The sequence below is a fragment of the Salvelinus fontinalis genome, chromosome 11 (assembly GCF_029448725.1).
Source record: "Salvelinus fontinalis isolate EN_2023a chromosome 11, ASM2944872v1, whole genome shotgun sequence".
In the NCBI taxonomy this organism is placed as follows: domain Eukaryota; kingdom Metazoa; phylum Chordata; class Actinopteri; order Salmoniformes; family Salmonidae; genus Salvelinus; species Salvelinus fontinalis.
Genome location: NC_074675.1, coordinates 53814421 through 53835406, shown reverse-complemented (window position 1 = coordinate 53835406; position 20986 = coordinate 53814421). Strand labels below are relative to the sequence as shown.

Genomic DNA, 20986 nt, shown 5'->3' with positions numbered 1-20986 from the left:
ATACTTGAGTAAAAGTAAAGATACCTTAATAGAAAATGACTCAAGTGAAAGTCACCCAGTAAAATAGTACTTGAATAAAAGTATAGGTATTTTGTTTTAAATATACTTAAGTATCAAAATGTAATTGCAAAAAAAGTATAAATCATTTCAAATGACTTATATTAGGCAATCCAAACAGCACAATTTTTTATTTTTTTTATTTACTTTGGGAGAGTCAAGGGCACACTCAGACATCATTTACAAATTAATAATTTGTGTTTAGTGAGTCCACCAGTTCAGAGGCAGTAGTAATCAATCAATCAATCAATCAAATGTATTCATAAAGCCCTTTTTACATCAGCCGATGTCACAAAGTGCTATACAGAAACCCAGCCTAAAACCCAAAACGGCAAGCAATGCAGATGTAGAAGCACGGTGGCTAGGAAAAACTCCCGAGAAAGGCCAGAACCCAGGAAGAAACCTAGAGAGGAACTAGGGTCTGAGTGGTGGCCAGTCCTCTTCTGGCTGTGCCGGGTGGAGATTATAACAGAACATGGCCAAGATCTTCAAATGTTCATATGTGACCAGCAGGGTCAGATGATGATGATGATGATAATAATCATCACAATGGTTGTATAGGGTGCAACAGATCAGCACCTGAGGAGTAAATGTCAGTTGGCTTGTCTTAGCCGATCATTCAGAGTTAGAGACAGCAGGTGCGGTAGAGAGAGAATACAAAACAGCAGGTCTGGGACAAGGTAGCACATCCAGTGAACAGGTCAGGGTTCCATAGCAGCAGGCAGAACAGTTGAAACTGGAGCAGCAGCATGACCAGGTGGACTGGGGACAGCAAGGAGTCATCATGACAGGTAGTCCTGAGGCATGGTCCTAGGGCTCAGGTCCTCCGAGAGAAGAGAGAGAATTAGAGGGAGTAGACTTAAATTCACCCAGGACACCGGATAAGATATGAGAAATACTCCAGATATAACAGACTGACCATAGCCCCCCTGACACAAACTATTGCATCATAAATACTGGAGGCTGGGACAGGAGGGGTCGGGAGACGCTGTGGACCTGCCCGGACAGGGCTAAACAGGCAGGATATAACCCCACCCACTTTGCCAAGGCACAGACCCCACACCACTAGAGAGATATCTTCAACCACCAACTTACCATCCTGAGACAAGGCCGAGTATAGCCCACAAAGACCTTCCCCACGGCACGAACCCGAGGGTGGCCCCAACCCAGACAGGAAGATCACGTCAATGACTCAACCCACTCAAGTGACGCACCCCTCCTAGGGACGGCATGGAAGAGTACCAGTAAGCCAGTGACTCAGTCCCTGTAATAAGGTTAGAGGCAGAGAATCCCAGTGGAGAGAGGGGAACCAGCCAGGCAGAGACAGCAAGAGCGGTTCGTCGCTCCAGTGCCTTTCCGTTCACCTTCACACCCCTGGGCCAGACTACAATCAATCTTAGGCTCTACTGAAGAGATTAGTCTTTTTAATAAAGACTTAAAGGTCCCGACCGAGTCTGCGTCTCTCCAATGTATATGCAGACCATTCCATAAAACTGGAGCTCTATAGGAGAAAGCCCTGCCTCCAGCTTTTGCTTAGAAACTCTAGGGACAGAATAGCATACGTGAAGGTATCTACGGCAGAACCAAATTGGAAAGATAGGTAGGAGCAAGCCCTTGAAATCAGCCCTAGCCTTAACAGGAAGCCAGTGTAGAGAGGCTAGCACTGGAGTAATATGATCAAATTTTTTGGTTCTAGTCAAGATTCTAGCAGCCGTGTTTAGCACTAACTGAAGTTTATTTAGTGCTTTATCCGGGTAGCCGGAAAGTAGAGCATTGCAGTAATCTAGAAGTGACAAAAGCATGGATAATTTTTCTGCATCATTTTTGGACAGAAAGTTTCAGATTTTTGCAATGTTACGAAGATGGATAAAAGCTGTCCTTGAAATATTCTTGATTATGTTCGTCAAAAGAGAGATCAGGATCCAGAGTAACGCCGAGGTCCTTCACAGTTTTATTTGAGACGACTGTACAAACATCAAGATTAATTGTCAGATTCAACAGAAGATCTCTTTGTTTCTTGGGACCTAGAACTAGCATCTCTGTTTTGTCTAAGTTTAAAAGTCAAACATTTGCCGCCATCCAATTTTGGGGCTTCACCATGTTTCATCGAAATGTACAGCTGGGTATCGTCTGCATAGCAGTGAAAGTTAACCTTATGTTTCCGAATGACATCACCAAGAGGTAAAATATATAGTGAAAACAATAGTGGTCCTAAAACGGAACCTTGACGAACACCAACATTTAAAGTTGATTTGTCAGAGGACAAACCATTCAGAGACAAACTGATATCTTTCCGACAGATAAGATCTAAACCAGGCCAGAACTTGTCCGTGTAGACCAATTTGAATTTCCAATCTCTCCAAAAGAATGTGGTGATCGATAATATCAAAAGAAGCACTAAGGTCTAGGAGCACGAGGACAGATGCAGAGCCTTGGTCTAACGCCATTAAAAGGTAATTTACCACCTTTACGAGTTTAGCCTCAGTGCTATGACATGGTCTGAAACCAGACTGAAGCATTTTGTATACATTGTTTGTCTTCGGGAAGGCAGTGAGTTGCTGCGCAACAGCTTTTTCAAAAATGTTTGAGAGGAATGGGAGATTCAATATAGGCCGATAGTTTTTTTACATTTTCTCGGTCATGGTTTGGCTTTTTCAAGAGAGACTTTATTGCTGCCTCTTTTAGTGAGTTTGGTACACATTCGGTGGATAGGAAGCCGTTTATTATATTCAACATAGGAGGGCCAAGCACAGGAAGCAGCTCTTTCAGTAGTTTAGTTGGAATAGGGTCCAGTATGCAACTTGAAGGTTTAGAGGTTTAGAGGTCAAGATTATTTTCATCAATGTGTCAAGAGATATAGTATTAAAAAACTTGAGTGTCTCCCTTGATCCTAGGTCCTGGTAGTGTTGTACAGACTCAGGACAACTGAGCTTTGGAGAAATACACAGATTTAAAGAGGAGTCCGTAATTTTTATTTTTAATGATCATGATCTTTTCGTCCAAGAAGTTCATGAATTTATCCCTGCTCAAGTGAAAGCCATCCTCTCTTGGGGAATGTTGCTTTTTAGTTAGCTTTGCGACAATATCAAAAATACATTTGGATTGTTCTTATTCTCCTCAATTAAGTTGGAAAAATAAGATGATCGAGTAGCAGTGAGGGCTCTTCGGTACTGTCTTTCTTTCCAGGCTAGTCGGAAGACTGTTTGGTGTAGCGCCATTTCTGTTCCAATTTTCTGGAAGCTTGCTTCAGGGCTCGGGTATTTTCTATACCTGGGAGCTAGTTTCTTATGACAAATGTTTTTTGTTTTCAGGAGTGCGACTGCATCTAGGGTATTACGCAAGGTTACATTTAGTTCCTCAGTTAGGTGGTTAACTGATTTTTGTACTCTGACGTCCTTGGGTAGGTGGAGGGAGTCTGGAAGGGCATCTAGGAATCTTTGGGTAGTCTGAGAATTTATAGCACGACGTTTGATGACCAGGGATGTTCTCTCGATAAAAGTGTGTGAATTTGAAAACGTTCCTGTCCTGTTAAGCATTCAAAACGTAACGAGTACTTTTGGGTGTCAGGGAAAATGTATGGAGTAAGAAATACATTATTTTCTTTATGAATGTAGTAAAGTAAAAGTAGTCAAAAATGTAAAGTACTTAAGTCGTTCTTTTAAAGCCTTTTTACTTAAGTACTTTACACCACTGAACCTACATGATGATCCCTTGAACCTAGAGGCTACAATTTAAACTACAGTGTAACATAAAGGGGCAATCTGCAGTTCAAACAACCACAAAGCATCACCATGTCACGGATTTGGTTAACGGCTGAGGGATGGGGCTGGAGAATTGTAACCACACTCCAATTCATAGACTGCACAATGGATGCAAAGACCATCCATGAGATCTAAATGACAGTTCTGAGGCTATACATTGTTTACAAAAATATTGGGGGGGGGGGGGGGGCCTTAGCTGTCATCATTGGCACCCAGGAAGCAGTTGTTGCTGGGGGTTAACTGCCTTGCTCAAGGGCAAAAGGCAGATTTTTTTTGCCCCACCTTGCTGGCTCGGGGAGTCGAACAAGCGACCTTTCAGTTACTGGCTCTTAAGCGCTAGGCTACCTGCCATGTACACTCAGTGTGTACACATCATTTATTTTGTATTTTATTTAACCTTTTATTTAACTATGCAAGTCGGTAAAGAACACATTCTTATTTATAATGATAATCTACCCCGGCCAAACCCTTCCCTAACCCGGACGACGATTATGCACCGCCCTATGGAACTCCCGATCACAGATGGTTTTGATACAGCCCGGGATCGAACCCAGGTCTGTAGTGACGCCTCTAGCACTGTGATGTAGTACCTTAGGTCACTGCGCCACTCAGGATCCCAAAAGACATAGACTGACCAGGTGAGCCCAGGTGAAATCTATGATCCATTATTGATGTCACTTGTTAAATCAGGGGAGGTTAAATAGGTATTTTTATGCCTTGAGACATGGATTGTGCCATTCAGAGGGTGAATGGGCAAGACATTAAGTGCCTTTGAAAGGATTATGGTAGTAGGTGCCAGGCGCTCCCGTTTGTGTCAACAACTGCAATGCTGCTGGGTTTTTCACCCTCAACAGTTTCCCGTGTGTATCAAGAATGGTCCACCATCCAAAGGACATCCAGCCAACTTGACACAACTGTGGGAAGCATTGTAGTCAACATGGGTCAGCGTCCATGTGGAACGCTTTCAACACCTTGTAGAGTCCATGCCCCGATGAATTGAGGCTGGTCTGCAACTCAATATTAGTAAAGTGTTCTTTTAAAGTTTTGTACACTCACTGTATATAATGAATTTAAAAGTCCAAAAACGGATGTAGCAATCACAGATTGCCACTTTAGAACACATGACTGCAGATGAACGTCACTTTGCCTATAACGTTAAACCTTTTCCAGCTCTGTGTCTCATCTCAGAAGAATAAAGGCATCTAAAACAAGAGTATATTGACATTTATAGAGCCAGAGTTCAGATCCCCTCCTCCTCCCAGACAGGATGGAAAGACTCAGATCTAATCACACTTAGAAAGAGACAAAGTGGCAAGCGGGCAGGACTGGGCTCTTTAACCATGCCCTTTGTTTGTTGTCGGGAAATTCTCTTTTCTAATCTCCTCAGCCCTCTGAAGGCTTGCCAAGTCAGCGCCGAGTAAAGCCCTGATTTCTTATTTTATCGGTGGACAACCAAATCGATCGGTATCTCCCCTTGCACCTGCTCCTCCCACCTGCGCCCCCCCCGGGGCTTTTTATTTTATTTTTAAGGCTAGGGCGGGCCCTGAATCAGTTACCCAACCAAGGTGGGGCTCCACAGTTACCCCCAACCGGCAGCAGCAGGCTGTCTGTACTCATTGAGAGCAGGCTCCTGAGTCCTCCTGTCTATACTCCTGTCTCCTGTCTATACTCATTGAGAGCAGGCTCCTGAGTTTTTTTTTTTTTGCCTCCTGGACCCTCTACGGCTTCAGCCCCTGGAAGCCCCTGCACTAGTGCTGAGCGACTTAGTGCTTTTGAGGTCAGTTCGATTTCAATTTCAGATATTTTTTGTTGTTGTACATGAAATGCACTATGCATTATGTCCGTTGAATGCTGTAACAACACAGAACACAACCATTAATAAAAGTCCCATGATGGTAGTTACTGTCCATTACTGCTTATCACTTATTAAACATAATTTATTCACATTAATTTAACAAAATATTTGAGTTGTGTTTATTACATTAGTTTTATTTGATTACTTTATTTAATTCCATCTCATCTCTATAGACCTGCCTAAACTGTCTGACAAAATCACTGTTTTAGTAGTTCTTCAAAGTAAATAAGACATACTACCATGACTGCTGAATACCAACTATCAATCACTTAGATCATGTATTTTCAGGTAGAGATACCTGGCGAAGCAACTGCTCTCTATCCCTCTCGAAAAATGCATTCATCTGTCTCTTTTCTCGCTCTCCTTATCTGCCCGACCTACCTCAGTCTGCCCCACACTAACCTAACATAGCAGGCGTTAAAGAAACACACAGACCGGACAAGTAGGCGTGCAATATGGATTATGGTCATTGTAGTTAATGACCACATTTTCTGCGCTAAACTATGTAGAAATATTGGCCTTTTGGAAACTACAACTCCCTACTACATCGCACAGTTGGGGCTGGATCTGATTTATCTCTAGAGAAACTACAACTCCCTACTACATCGCACAGTTGGGGCTTGATCTGATTTATCTCTAGAGAAACTGCACACTGTGCATTAATAAAAATAATGAAATAAATTCTAATAATTCAACCGACCTTGGTCAATTTAGTTGTTTAAAAACTCTGACTATTTATACCAGGCTATTTATACCAGGCTATTTCAGAGAGGGAATGGAGCTTCAGGTTGGACAAGATCTCCTCAATGTCTCAGACAGAGAGAGGGGAAGGGCAACTGTTGAAAATAATCAGGATCTTCAGATGTTTCACTGAGATTTCATGCCCTATTTTCCCCATGATCCAAAAAACTCGCTCTTTACACCACAAGCAGGGGAATTTCCCACAGGATCAAGATGAAAGAAACTGTTTTTAGGGATTATTTGGTTGTTTCTTTAAGGACTTTTTATCAGAGCAGAACAGCTTTTCAATAAGATGAGCCTCTGTTATTTAGTATACAAAGTGCCTGTGTTTTTATTTTGTTTATCTGAAAGTTGCTGAATAAATTAATCCCAATCAACTATTGATCAAGGCTCACAGGACATGGAAATAACACCAAGCTCCCATCACAATTTATTAGTCTGCATGCATGGATTTCTCAAGATAGTCACAAACATCGTTTACTGCTCGCAAGCTCTTTGATGAGGTAACTAAAGTATTTGAAATCCCAAGGCTCCAATTTTTTAAAACTGTGTCAACAAGTACTCGTCTCAACAAGTGAATAGAGCGAGGTATATATTGTATGCTGTTTTGACCTTACAATAGACCCTGTATGCTGTTTAGTCCGTATGATAGTATCTGTATTCTGTTTAGTCCGTATGATAGTCCCTGTATGCTGTTTAGTCCGTATGATAGTCCCTGTATGCTGTTTTGACCTTACAATAGACCCTGTATGCTGTTTAGTCCGTATGATAGTATCTGTATTCTGTTTAGTCCGTATGATAGTCCCTGTATGCTGTTTAGTCCGTATGATAGTCCCTGTATGCTGTTTTGACCTTACAATAGTCCCTGTATGCTGTTTTGACCTTACAATAGACCCTGTATGCTGTTTAGTCCGTATGATAGTATCTGTATTCTGTTTAGTCCGTATGATAGTCCCTGTATGCTGTTTAGTCCGTATGATAGTCCCTGTATGCTGTTTCGTCCGTATGATAGTCCCTGTACGCTGTTTTGACCATATGATAGTCCCTGTACGCTATTTTAACCGTATGATAGTCCCTGTATGCTGTTTTGACCGTATGATAGTCCCTGTACGCTATTTTAACCGTATGATAGTCCCTGTACGCTGTTTTGACCGTATGATAGTCCCTGTACGCTGTTTAGTCCGTATGATAGTCCCTGTATACTGTATTGACCGTATGATAGTCCCTGTATGCTGTTTTGACCGTATGATAGTCCCTGTATACTGTTTTGACCGTATGATAGTCCCTGTATTCTGTTTTGACCGTATGATAGTCCCTGTATGCTGTTTTGACCGTATGATAGTCCCTGTATTCTGTTTTGACCGTATGATAGTCCCTGTATGCTGTTTTGACCATATGATAGTCCCTGTATACTGTTTAGTTTGTATGATAGTCCCTGTACGCTGTTTTTGACCGTATGCCAATACAGGGACTATCATAAGGTCAAAAGACAATATAGGGACTATCATACGGTCAAAACAAAATACAGAGACTGTCTTTTGACCGTATGATAGTCCCTGTACGCTGTTTTGACATTATGATAGTCCCTGTACGCTGTTTTGACATTATATTTAAGTCATTTAGCAGACGCTCTTATCCAGAGCGACTTACAAATTGGAAAGTTCATACATATTCATCCTGGTCCCCCCGTGGGAATTGAACCCTGGTCCCCCCGTGGGAATTGAACCCACAACCCTGGCGTTGCAAGCGCCATGCTCTACCAACTGAGCCACACGGGACCACCTATGATAGTTCCTGTATTGTCTTTTGACATTATGATAGTCCCTGTATGCTGTTTTGACCGTAGGATAGTCCCTGTATGCTGTTTAGTCCGTATGATAGTCCCTGTATACTGTTTAGTCCGTATGATAGTCCCTGTACGCTGTTTAGTCCGTATGATAGTCCCTGTATGCTGTTTTGACCGTATGATAGTCCCTGTACGCTGTTTAGTCCGTATGATAGTCCCTATATACTGTATTGACCGTATGATAGTCCCTGTATGCTGTTTTGACCGTATGATAGTCCCTGTATGCTGTTTTGACATTATGATAGTCCCTGTATTCTGTTTTGACCGTATGATAGTCCCTGTATTCTGTTTTTGACCGTATGCCAATACAGGGACTATCATACGGTCAAAAGACAATATAGGGACTATCATACGGTCAAAACAAAATACAGAGACTGTCTTTTGACCGTATGATAGTCCCTGTACGCTGTTTTGACATTATATTTAAGTCATTTAGCAGACGCTCTTATCCAGAGCGACTTACAAATTGGAAAGTTCATAGATATTCATCCTGGTACCCCGTGGGAATTGAACCCACAACCCTGGCGTTGCAAGCGCCATGCTCTACCAACTGAGCCACACGGGACCACCTATGATAGTTCCTGTATTGTCTTTTGACATTATGATAGTCCCTGTATGCTGTTTTGACCGTATGATAGTCCCTGTACGCTGTTCAGTCTGTATGATAGTCCCTGTATACTGTTTTGACCGTATGATAGTCCCTGTACGCTGTTCAGTCTGTATGATAGTCCCTGTATACTGTTTTGACCGTATGATAGTCCCTGTATGCTGTTTTGACATTATGATAGTCCCTGTACGCTGTTTAGTCCGTATGATAGTCCCTGTATGCTGTTTAGTCCGTATGATAGTCCCTGTATACTGTTTTGATATTATGATAGTCCCTGATAGTCCCTGTACGCTGTTTTGACCGTATGATAGTCCCTGTATGCTGTTTTGACCGTATGATAGTCCCTGTACGCTGTTTTGACATTATGATAGTCCCTGTATTCTGTTTTGACCGTATGATAGACCCTGTATACTGTATTGACCGTATGATAGTCCCTGTATGCTGTTTTGACTGTATGATAGTCCCTGTATACTGTTTTGACTGTATGATAGTCCCTGTATACTGTTTTGATATTATGATAGTCCCTGTATACTGTTTTGACTGTATGATAGTCCCTGTATGCTGGTTTGACCGTATGATAGTCCCTGTATACTGTTTTGACTGTATGATAGTCCCTGTATACTGTTTTGATATTATGATAGTCCCTGTATTCTGTTTTGACCGTATGATAGACCCTGTATACTGTATTGACCGTATGATAGTCCCTGTATGCTGTTTTGACTGTATGACAGTCCCTGTATACTGTTTTGACTGTATGATAGTCCCTGTATACTGTTTTGATATTATGATAGTCCCTGTATACTGTATTGACCGTATGATAGTCCATGTATACTGTATTGACCGTATGATAGTCCCTGTATACTGTTTTGACTGTATGATAGTCCCTGTATACTGTTTTGATATTATGATAGTCCCTGTACGCTGTTTTGACCGTATGATAGTCCGTGTATACTGTTTTGACCGTATGATAGTCCCTGTACGCTGTTTTGACCGTATGATAGTCCCTGTATACTGTTTTGACCATATGATAGTCCCTTAAACTATCGGTTTACCCCATGCTGTGCATTATTTGGGGAAATCCTTTACATGTTGTAGTCAAAGCCCAGGATGTCTTACAGGCCCAGGATGAATATGTTCCTCTGTGGTACTGTGTCCTTCCTATATAAGCAGGACAAATACAGTACAATGTATCAGATGGATAAATTACCAAAGGTAACCTTGCTCTATAAAACAAATATTTATATACAAGTTGCTGTATACATCAACAGATTACGTTTTCATTATACAGTTTTTCTCCATGCAGATATGATTATACGTGTGAACTTTATATATTTTTTTCAAAAAGAATGTTCAGATACTTTTTAAAACCCCTTTGTGTTTTTTCACTATGCCCATATCTACTGTACTTACAGTATATTTGTGACCAGACAGGCCTTCTCTCTCTCTCTCTCTCTCTCTCTCTCTCTCTCTCTCTCTCTCTCTCTCTCTCGTCCCTGGTGTGACATCACTCAAGCTGTCCATAATGGCCACAGTGGGAACTCTTTCTTCCCAGCAGGAGCCACATTGCATGTGCTACAATCAATGACATCATCCAGCGTCAACCAGACCTCCTAGGGAGTGCTATAGAAGGAAATGATCTCAGTTCCACCTCAACTCTCTGAGCCGTTCGGGGTGAGGGAATAATAACGACATGAAATGGGTGCCCAAGGGACCCAGGGTCAAAGGTGACTATAAATCAAAGCCCTGTTCTAATGTAGCCGTCCTTGTTTCCTTGATGTGAGCACACAGTGTATATACAGGAAAGTATTCAGACCCCTTCCCTTTTTCCACATTTTGTTACATTACAGCCTTATTCTAAAATGGATTAAATTAATTCATACATTTTTCCTCATCAATCTACACACAATACCCCATAACAAAAATCCCAAAATTGCAAATATATTAACAATAATAAAGAAAATACCTTATTTATATAAATATTCAGACCTTTTACTATGAGACTCGAAATTGAGCTGTTTCCATTGATCATCCTTTTGATGTTTCTACAACTTGATTGGAGTCCACTTGTGGTAAATTCAACTGATTGGACATGATTTGGAAAGGCACACACCTGTCTACCTGACAGTGTATGTCAGATCAAAAACCAAGCCATGTGGTCGAAGGAATTCTCCTTAAAGCTCCGAGACAGGATTGTGTCGAGGCATAGATCTGGGAAAGGGTACCAAAAAATGTCTGCATCATTGAAGGTCCCCAAGAACACAGTGGCCTCCATCGTTCTTAAATGGAAGAAGTTTGGAACCACCAAGACTCTTCCAAGAGCTGGCTGCCCGGCCAAACTGAGTAATCAGGGAAGAAGGGCCTTGGTCAGGGAAGTGACCAAGAATCTGATGGTCACTCTGACAGAGCTCCAGAGTTCCTCTGTGGAGATGGGAGAACCTTCCAGAAGGATAACCATCTCTGAAAAACTCCACCAATCAGGTATTTTATGATAAGAGTGGCCAGGCGGAAGCCTCTCCTCCGTAAAAGCCACATGACAGCCTGCTTGGAGTTTGCCAAAAGGCACCTAAAGGACTCTCCGACCATGAGAAACAAGATTCTCTGGTCTGATGATACCAAAATTGAATTCATTGGCCTGAATGCCAAGTGTCACGTCTGGAGGAAACCTGGCACCATCCCTTCGGTGAAGCATGGTGGTGGCAGCCTCATGCTGTGGGGATGTTTTTCAGCGGCAGGGACTGGGAGACTGGTCAGGATCGAGGGAAAGATGAACAGAGGAAAGTACAGAGAGCTCCTTGATGAAAACATGCTCCAGAGCGCTCAGGACCTCAAACTGAGGCAAAGATTCAACTTCCAAAAGGACAATGACCATAAGCACACAGCCTAGACAAAGCATGAGTGGCTTCGGGACAAGTCTACGAATGTCCTTGAGTGGCCCAGCCAGAGCCCCGACTTGACCCCCGATCTGACATCTCTGGAGAGACCTGAAAATAGCTGTGCAGCGACACCCCTCATCCAACCTGACAGAGCTTGAGAGGATCTGCAGAGAAGAATGGGAGAAACTCCCCAAATACAGTTGTGCCAAGCTTGTAGCGTCATACTCAAGAAGACTCGAGGCTGTAATCGCTGCCAAAGGTGCTTCAACAAAGTACTGAGTAAAGGGTTTGAACACTTATGTAAATATGATATTTCAGTTTTTTTATTCTTAATAAATTTGCTAACATTTCTAAAAACCTGTTTTTGCTTTGTCATTATGGGGTATTGTGTGTAGATTGATGAGGGGGGAAAAAACTATTTCATCAATTTTAGAATGAGGCTGTAACGTAACAAAATGTTGAAAAAGGTCAAGGAGTCCAAATATTTTACTTAGGCACTGTAAGTGATTGGATACGTGAAAGCAAGGTCATTCTCCCTTTTACTTTAACCAATCCAAAATAAAATGTGATCTGTGATCACTTCAAGGAAGGATGCATTTCAAGTCATGTTTCCTTGAGTGCTGGGGCTTCTGTGAAGATGGTGAACATCCGGTTGAAGTTGAAAACTTCATCACAACCACATTTTCTAAATCTAAACTGAATAGAAAATAACAATTAATATAATTGTATTTTGTCATCCACAATGAAATGGGTCAAGGGGCTGTGGATCTGTGTCCATCCGTTCGCTTGTACCGTTAGTCACACCCTGGGGCGCCGCCGGGGATTTGGGCCACTATGGAAAGATATCACATTGGGGCCCCACCACCACAGGTCACACCAACCCTGCGAAATTGCTGTAACCACACACCTCCAGAATCCAATCGACCCATTCAAAGCTTTAAATAAGTCCTACCTTCGCAGGCTTGCAGCTCTCTTGTAGGTCAATATTTACTGTACGATATTTACTGACAGTGAGCTGTGAAAATATAACACTGTGCAGACATGCATGCAACATTCTGCATACAGTGGAATTCACTCTTTGATGCAAGACTGATACCCTCTTTAAGAAATGTGCTAAAGGCCATCTTTTATAGTGTAAATGTCATTTTAATGGGAAAATTATTGAATGGGAAATTCTCTTAGCATTAATGAATAACTTAAAATAAATATAACTTAAATATACATTAACCTCTTCCATTAAAATAACATCATTTATAGAATGATATAACAAACAAAATAATACAATCAGCAGCGGATTTTTGAACTAAGTATACATACCAACGAGACAATAAGTAGCTGTAAAAATGGAAAATGGAAAAGAAAATGGAAATAAAAAGGCCTGATGGTGGCGCTAGAGTCAAGTGGTCATCAAATCAACATGTTTCTTCCACTTGGGGTTTTGATTGTGCGCAACTAATGTTATGGCAATCCAGCTATTATCTTGTTCTCAGCCTGTGGGGCATCATGTGTGTAGTGATCCAATATCCATAGCCATGCCATTTAACAGCTATCACTGGCCCGTGCTCAGCCTTACTCACCGAGAGCCCAGCGCCGAGCCTTCCTGCTAGCAAAGTCACCGATCAAGTCTTTGAAGTCCAGCTTTGTAGCTAACTGACTTTCAATGGACAGCATGGCAAGACTGCAACGCCTGTCCTGGGACATAGTGGACCTCAGTTGTTTATCAGTTTTAGCCTACTGAAAGCTTACTGAAAGCTTCCTCGCCACAAGCAACAGTCACAGGCAGTGTGCAAAATATACGTAAAGCAATGCTTTAAAAAGCTTCCAAAAATGCTATCTTACGAAATGCTTTCAGGAGACCAAGAGGGGACAAGTTAGAGGGGAAAGTGGCAGCATATACAGTGTTCAGGTGTCTTACTTAATTTTGAAACAACAGGTGTCAGATCTCTGGAATACTTAATGATCAGTGGTTGGAACACAGAAGGGACTTTATCCTGACTAATCTGCCCAACTTTCAGAACAACAGAAAATTATTCTACCATTTTTTGCAGTGGTGTGGAGCCTAGTGTCCAAGTCACTTATGATGTTGTCCACAGCAGTAAAAAACACTGTGCTTCGAAACACTGTTGCTGCACTGTCCTGAGCCGTCTCTTCTTGAGAGGTCTCATCGTGGATTCTCTTCCTTTTCCTCTGGCGACTGTGTTCCTTGATAAATTGAGGTGCAACATCCATTTGCGTAGCAATCAGTGTTGCCTCAGACAGGAGAGACTCCCATCTATCTCTAAGAGCCTGCATCTCTTCCTTTTACTCTCTGGATGTTTACCTTTCTTGCCAAAAACAAGAAAATAAAAAGAAACCGTTAGTTTTATTAGTGCATTGTAAGTAAAATATTATATTAATAATGATAGGTTATTAATTTAATATTGAAAAAAATGTTCCTAATGTTGAAATAATTTGTTAGGGCCCCTGCCCTTTGAATCGTCCTGACTCCCCCCATACGGTGCCCCTGGTCACATGCGATATCTCAGACAGGACTGAGACAATTTTGACGAAACATGGGTGAATGGACCAAAGCAGGAGCTATGGTAATTAACAAAAATGTGTTAGTCACACGATATCTCAATTGGCACAAGTTGGGAGATGGGACGCGCTGCTTCATTCGTGGGAGACAATATGTTTACTATTGTCATTTGATTTGATTTTGATTTACTGTTCGTTAAGTTTATCAAATATTTTGTAGAGGTCACCCATCAAAATCTATTACAGTAGGAACCCTCTCACAGTTTACCTTTCAACAATCTCAATTTGACGGAAATGCATGATATCTCATTTCAACGTCCCGCTGGCCTGTCTCTCCCTGTTTATAACACCCATCGTGATCATTGCCTATAAGTTAGCCAAGTAACAGGCTCTTTTTAAAAGCAGTCTTTTACAATAATTATGCTCATTATCTCCTTCAGCCTTCTCAGGGAAGGGCACACTGACATATTTCACTCGGGTCCCAGCGGGTTACATTGTAATCACCTGAATGCAACACGGGAGCCATTGGCACTGAAGGGTCTCGAATACAGAGCATGCTAATGTCTCAAAATAACCACTATTGACATTTGTACCTCCTTTGCGAGAGTCTATTGGAGACGGGGGGAATGGAAAGGATGCATGAAGGATGAAAATTCTAATATAGGTACCATTGACTTTCATTGGATGTGTGACATAAATGCTGAAAGGTTAGCATTTGAAACAGTGGACAGGTAAACAAAACCAAAGCATGGGTTGCTTTCATACCTGGTCCATAAACTGCTTACAGGGTAAGAAAACCAATATGTACATTTATTTGGGTTAACTATCCCTTTAACAATGGAAGAAGGGGGGATTCTTTAAAAAATAATCACCTAATAGCAGGAACAGCATCATCTAGTGGTCAGAACCTAGTAATATCCGGACATAGGATGGGACATAAACCCCAAAACCTAAATTACTAATTTATCTGAACAAGGTAACAAAAAAAGCATCACCAAATACACTGAGAATACATTACATAGGATGAAGAAACAATACTCTAAGCCGCAGCTCCATAATACTTGTAAAACATAGAGAACTGATACTGTGTACTCGTTGTTGAGGTGGGATAAGAGTGGGGTGTGGGGGATGCGTGGATGGCTTTTGACTACTTATTTGGATTCCTTATGTCTTACTCATTGTTCGAAAAATGTTTGGTCCAAATCGGATGTTAGGTACTAAAATTATTGAATATTATATGAATCCTATAACTGAAAATGGCCAATTTGGGTGCAATCAATTAGCTTAATTTCTCAGATCATATTTTCCAACAAATAATGTTTGCAGAATGCTAATTTTGTTTCCAACAACAAACTATTTCAGAACGATCTGAGATGGTGGGTGTGGAAATCCTCTTTTATTCTGCTTTTTGAGGTGGAACGACCCACCATTTTAATGACACAAAGTGTGCAAGTATGAACTTTAGGAGAAGGGCATAGAATCAGGATTCAGCCAATGACGTGTGGTGAGAGGACTGGATATGTCCATTCAACTCTTTTTATTTTTTTTTATTTTAATAGTGTTATTAAAAATACTGAGATAAGGAACTTTTTGATATCTCATATTGTAGACTTCAATGAACGAGGTCTGAGCATATCGCTAGCGAACCATGCGACATAGACCTGTCTTGCGGGGCGGGGCGGGACGGGCATCTGCACTGTTCTTCAGGGTTACCACTCTATCACTTTCTAAAATACAACTAACCTGTGATTATTTCAAGGAAGGAAGCATTTTGAAAAACAATTGAACAGGGAATGTTTTCTTTTTTTCTAGGTGTTTGAATGCAGTCAGATTTTCTTCCATCTTCCTATCAGCCCTTTTTTAAATCTACTTTTAAACTATATGAGACTTTTGTCCAATTTGAATACTTAAAAACGGTGTTTCCCAACCCTGGTCCTCCAGTACCCCCAACAGTACAAATTATAGTTGTTGCCCTGGACACAAACCCCTCATTCAGCTCATTTGAGGGCTTGATGATTAGTTGACAAGTTGAATCGTGTGTGTGTGTGCTTGTCCAGGGTTAAAATAAAAATGTGTACTGTTTAGGGTGCTGGAGGACCAGGGTTGGGGAAACACTGCTTTAAAACACTCTTTTCTCCCTTCCATGAACTAATCCCAGATTGAACACAAATTGATAGGTGTAAACACAACCAATGCAGCCATGTCAGATCAGGGATTTCTTCAAGGAAAGCAGTGAGGAGAAATGCATTCTTAAAGTATTGGAACGAGGCCATTGTGTAACATAGTTCACTCTGTTATGGCTGTGTCAGTGGAACTTTTGATGCGATTTGAAATTGTCATTCACTACAACAAAGCAACGTGCAGGACTTTGGCGAATTACCATCAGGTTGCATTACCTAAATAAAACACTGAGTGCTCAAATTAATTCTGATGTAAATGCAGACGAGGCTTCTATTATGTTAGCCTGCTTGACGACCATCTTGAGAACATGCACAGGGTGATGCTGATACTCAGATTTGTCACTTTAAAATGTGTCAATTGTGCTGTTGGTGCCGTCATTCTGTTACCAAACTTTGCGTCTGCACTGTTCTTCAAGTAAATGTGTTTCTGTCAAATGTTCAGTGGAAATTGTTAAAGGTTCAATGCAGCCATTTTTATCTCAATATCAAATCATTTCTGGGTAACAATTAAGTACCTTACTGTGATTTGTTTTTAAATTAAAATGGTAAAAAAAAATAAACAAATAGCTTCTTAGTAAAGATCAATTTCTCAAGCAAGAATTTTGCTAGGACTGTGTGGGAGTGGTCTGAGTGGGGAGAGGAAAACTGGAAATTAGCTCTTATTGGTAGAGAGCTTTAGAACTCTCTTTCTTATTGGATTACTAACTAATTTACCGACAGGTGATGTCACCAGGCAGGCCAAAACTCAAACCTACCAACAGACTTAAATTCCAGGCGGTCTTTTCAAGCAGCTCTTACACTAAAAGGGCATTATCATAATTTTCACAGTATTATTCCAACCTCCATAGTGTGGAAATGTATATGAAACACAGGTAAATCATGTTTTGGATTGCACTGGGCCTTTAAAAGTCGTCTGTGTGGATAGAGTTGTATGGTATGGTTTAACTTTGCAATCACTGTTTTTTGATTGGAATACATTTTTAAAGTGAAAAATCTGAGTCATTATCATTCTGTGTTGTTATTGCCCATCCCTAAAAGACTCTTAGTAGTGCTATATATTCTGTCTTTCATAGCTGATCTAGGATCATGTTTCACGCCCTTAGCCCTGACTTTAAACCATTGCACAGATAAATAACAAAACATGCCTTGGACCTGTTGTTTGGGGGCAATAACCTATTATAGGTTATGTAGGTTTACACACACAGTATAGTGTGTATCCATACCATTTTTGAAGATGCACAGTGTAGGTCTATCCACTATTCAACATGTAGATCTTTTGAAAACGTGACATCTACTTGTACTCGGGCAATGCTTATGCCTACATACACCTAGTTATGAATAACATAGCTAAAACGCCGTGGGGAAAGCAGTAGGCGAAATGTCTACACGCGCTTAGTAAGTACAAAGCGCAGAGGAAAACCTCGTGCTCTCTGTCAGAACGCTGGTTCGCTGTCCTTGGTGCTGAAAGCTGTGGGTTGAATGCCGATTTCTGGATTTCTTCGTGCGGTGTGCATGGAAATACGACAGCAATGCCTCTTAATCCACACACTATTTTGCGTTGGTGCAACATATTGGCTTTTATAATGTGCAGTAAAGATCTGTAGGATATAGCATTTTAATATCGTAGACCTATGGCACACGGAGTAGACTAGGCTATAATAACTTGAAAAGCTGTGAAGTAAACTCAATAGTTTAGATACCTCAACGAATAACGAAAAGTTGAGCGGGGCTTTAGTTTATAGCCTACTTCATTCAATTGAAAATACGTTCCCACGTGTTGGAAATGTCTCCTTGCATGATCGACTCAATAGGTAAAGGGATCTTACTGTAACCTATAAAACGGCAAGATTCTAAAGCATATTTTTCTGTTCAATCCACGACAAATTAATTATCAAGCAAGACATTTTTTTCATTCCTGCGTGCCAGATATTATGTGGCAAGTCAGTATTGTTAGACATCAAATTCCATATTAAGGAAAAAAAACGTGATCTTTTTGAATGGCATCAAATAGATCCAATAGAAACCCGATGAGGACGCGTTATAGCCAATTACATTCAGGCACCTCGATGCATCACGGTGGACGGAGCTACTCCGGGTATACTTCCGCGTGCATGCGTGCTCGTGTGTGTAGGTTGAATGGATGAAACAGCGAGAGCGGAGAGGTATAGCGTTGCTGTGATACGGCCCTATATATTTGCTAACAGGACTATCTTCCTTTTAAAGACAACCTCCTCCTTACATTGGTTTTCACTTAGTGATGTCGCGTATTTGTGTGGTGAACCTGTAAAGAGCAAGACAGGCAGAAGCCAGCTTTTTTAATTATTTGATTCATTTTATTTCTTCAGTTATTTTGATTTTATTTAATCCATTGGCTGAAAGGGACTCATTTCTGTATTTTGGTTAAATAAATATTTAATTTAATCATTTTATCTTGTTTATGTGTTGATTTTCTGTTTCCAAGTTTGAACTAAGAGAGAGGCCGAATTCATCTTTTTATAGCCTATTTGCAAGTGTCTTCATCATTCTCTATTTTTAAAGAGATTGTTTGGCTAAGGACGTCCGTAACTTTCATTTCTAGAAACGGTAAGACATTTATTCATTATTAGCCTATGTGAAATCGATATTTTGTGACTTCCAAGTTTTATAACAATATGATTTGTAGGCTATTGTTTGATATCGTAGCCTGCACTCTCATCGCATGAGGACCGTAGTCAAATGTTCCAATTACATTTTTGTTGTAGTGTATTTTTTTCCAGAGATGAATTGTGTAGAATTGCGGTGTATAAATATGAATTTCTCGACTAGATCAATCCATCTGCGCCTAGATTCTTTGCTACCCGTGTCAAGCTACATTCTGTGTGTCGGGTGAACGCGAATCTTTGGGTTTCGCATGTCTTATTGGTAACCAAGCCACGAGTGTGAATACTACAATATGCATTTGATAGGCTATAGGCAGCGCGTTGTCTTCAATAGTATTGGTTAAACTGGTTATATATTCTGTAGTCTTCTTTTCTATGCAATAGGAGTGACACATTTGCTGATAAGTAAGCCGGTCTCTGCACATGGATGGTTATTTTGCTTATTACCAGTTTACATGATTAGGGTCGCAATCCCAGACCCTATCCTACTTAACTGAGATAGGTTATGGTCTAAACTGCACGACAAAAAAAGTGCCATAGTTTTTTTGGGGGGGGGGATCAACTACGGATTGGTGGTAACCTTGGCTGCTTTATCGATTTAAAACTTGGTGCATTCATCTCTAAATACACTAATTGATAAATACAACTAAACACATGTAACTTATGCACTCACTCGTTTGCCAATACGATTGGATTGGCTATTTTTAAACAGGCCATGGAATTAATTGAAGAATCGATGATGTAGGTGTAATGTGTGAAACATTTTGCTTGCGAATTCACGTCTGATTTGCATTTAAACCCAGACTACCTGAGAATAGCCTATGCAACACGAAGACCCACATTCAGGTGGATGTCTAGCAAGGGAGGCTGCTGGGGGGGGGGGGGGGTTCGCTCATAATTATGGTTGGAACTGAGAGAATGGAATGGCATCAAACACATGGAAACCATGTGTTTTGGTGTATTTCATATCATTCCACTCCAGCCATTACGAAGCGGTCCTCCACAATTAAAGGTGCCACCATCGTCCTGTGATGTCTTAAAAAAAAAGGCTGTAAATCAGAGACGCAGTGGTGGGATTTAAGGGCTCTCTATCCATTTAAAAGCATAATTAAAAGTACCCCAATCCTGCATCCTGCTTTAAATGGGCAATCTGAGATTCATACATCAATTTGAACTTTTAAATGAATTAAAATACGTTTTTTTTTAAACTATTGTTTGTAAACAAACACTATAACCTCAACATGGTTAAAACTATAATGTTGTTATCATGGAGGGTCAGTCTTTGTATCCATTGATCTGTCTAAGAATTTGAGACTGGTTATCCTGGGCCATTCCTCAGCTGTTAACCAAAATAGTGGTGGGAATGGGCTTTGTTTGCTACAACAGATTGCCCCTTCAATTAGTCAAAATGGAGGAACTCCAAATTGTAAAAAATAAAAATAAAATAAAAAAACATGATGCCAAAATGAACAATGCATTGCACTAGGCTGCAGGGTCTTCATTTTGATTCATGAACAAAACAAAACATGTTTAGCTAGTTTTTCTTAATGTCTGGAACCTAGACCTGGATGACCCATGGTCTGTGCACCTGATGCAAATTAAAATGTGCCTCCCTTCTATTTGGGCTGGTTGACAAGTGGAATATTCCATATCCTAAAATTCCCAAGTAGGATAACGCTGCTATTGGCTGCCTATCTTGTCGCTTTATTTAGGGTAGTTACGTTCCCGCCACTGTCCAACCATTCTCGACGTCGCAAACTTTGGAGAAGGATCGGTCATTTAGTTGCATGGACTTTCGTCAATTATACAAATTGTTGTAAACTGTATTTATTACCCAAGGTAAGAACTGTAAATAATATTTTACTGTATCCAATGAAGAAGCCAAGCCGTAAAAACAACTAAAGAAAATG

The 20986-nt window shown here is 40.8% G+C and overlaps 1 protein-coding gene across 5 annotated transcripts in view; it reads left to right on the top strand.

Moving 5' to 3' along the window:
* The first annotated feature begins 18558 nt into the window (after positions 1-18558).
* The window catches only part of elavl2 (ELAV like neuron-specific RNA binding protein 2), a 56509-nt gene continuing 54081 nt past the window's right edge, over positions 18559-20986 (top strand). For 3 of the 5 annotated variants that reach the window (XM_055939030.1, XM_055939028.1, XM_055939029.1), the window contains exon 1: positions 18559-19020. The gene's annotated coding sequence lies outside the window, so the exon portion shown is untranslated. Of the gene's footprint in view, positions 19021-20811; positions 20916-20986 lie in introns of those variants that run through there. The other 2 variants (XM_055939026.1, XM_055939027.1) reach the window with 2 other exon arrangements.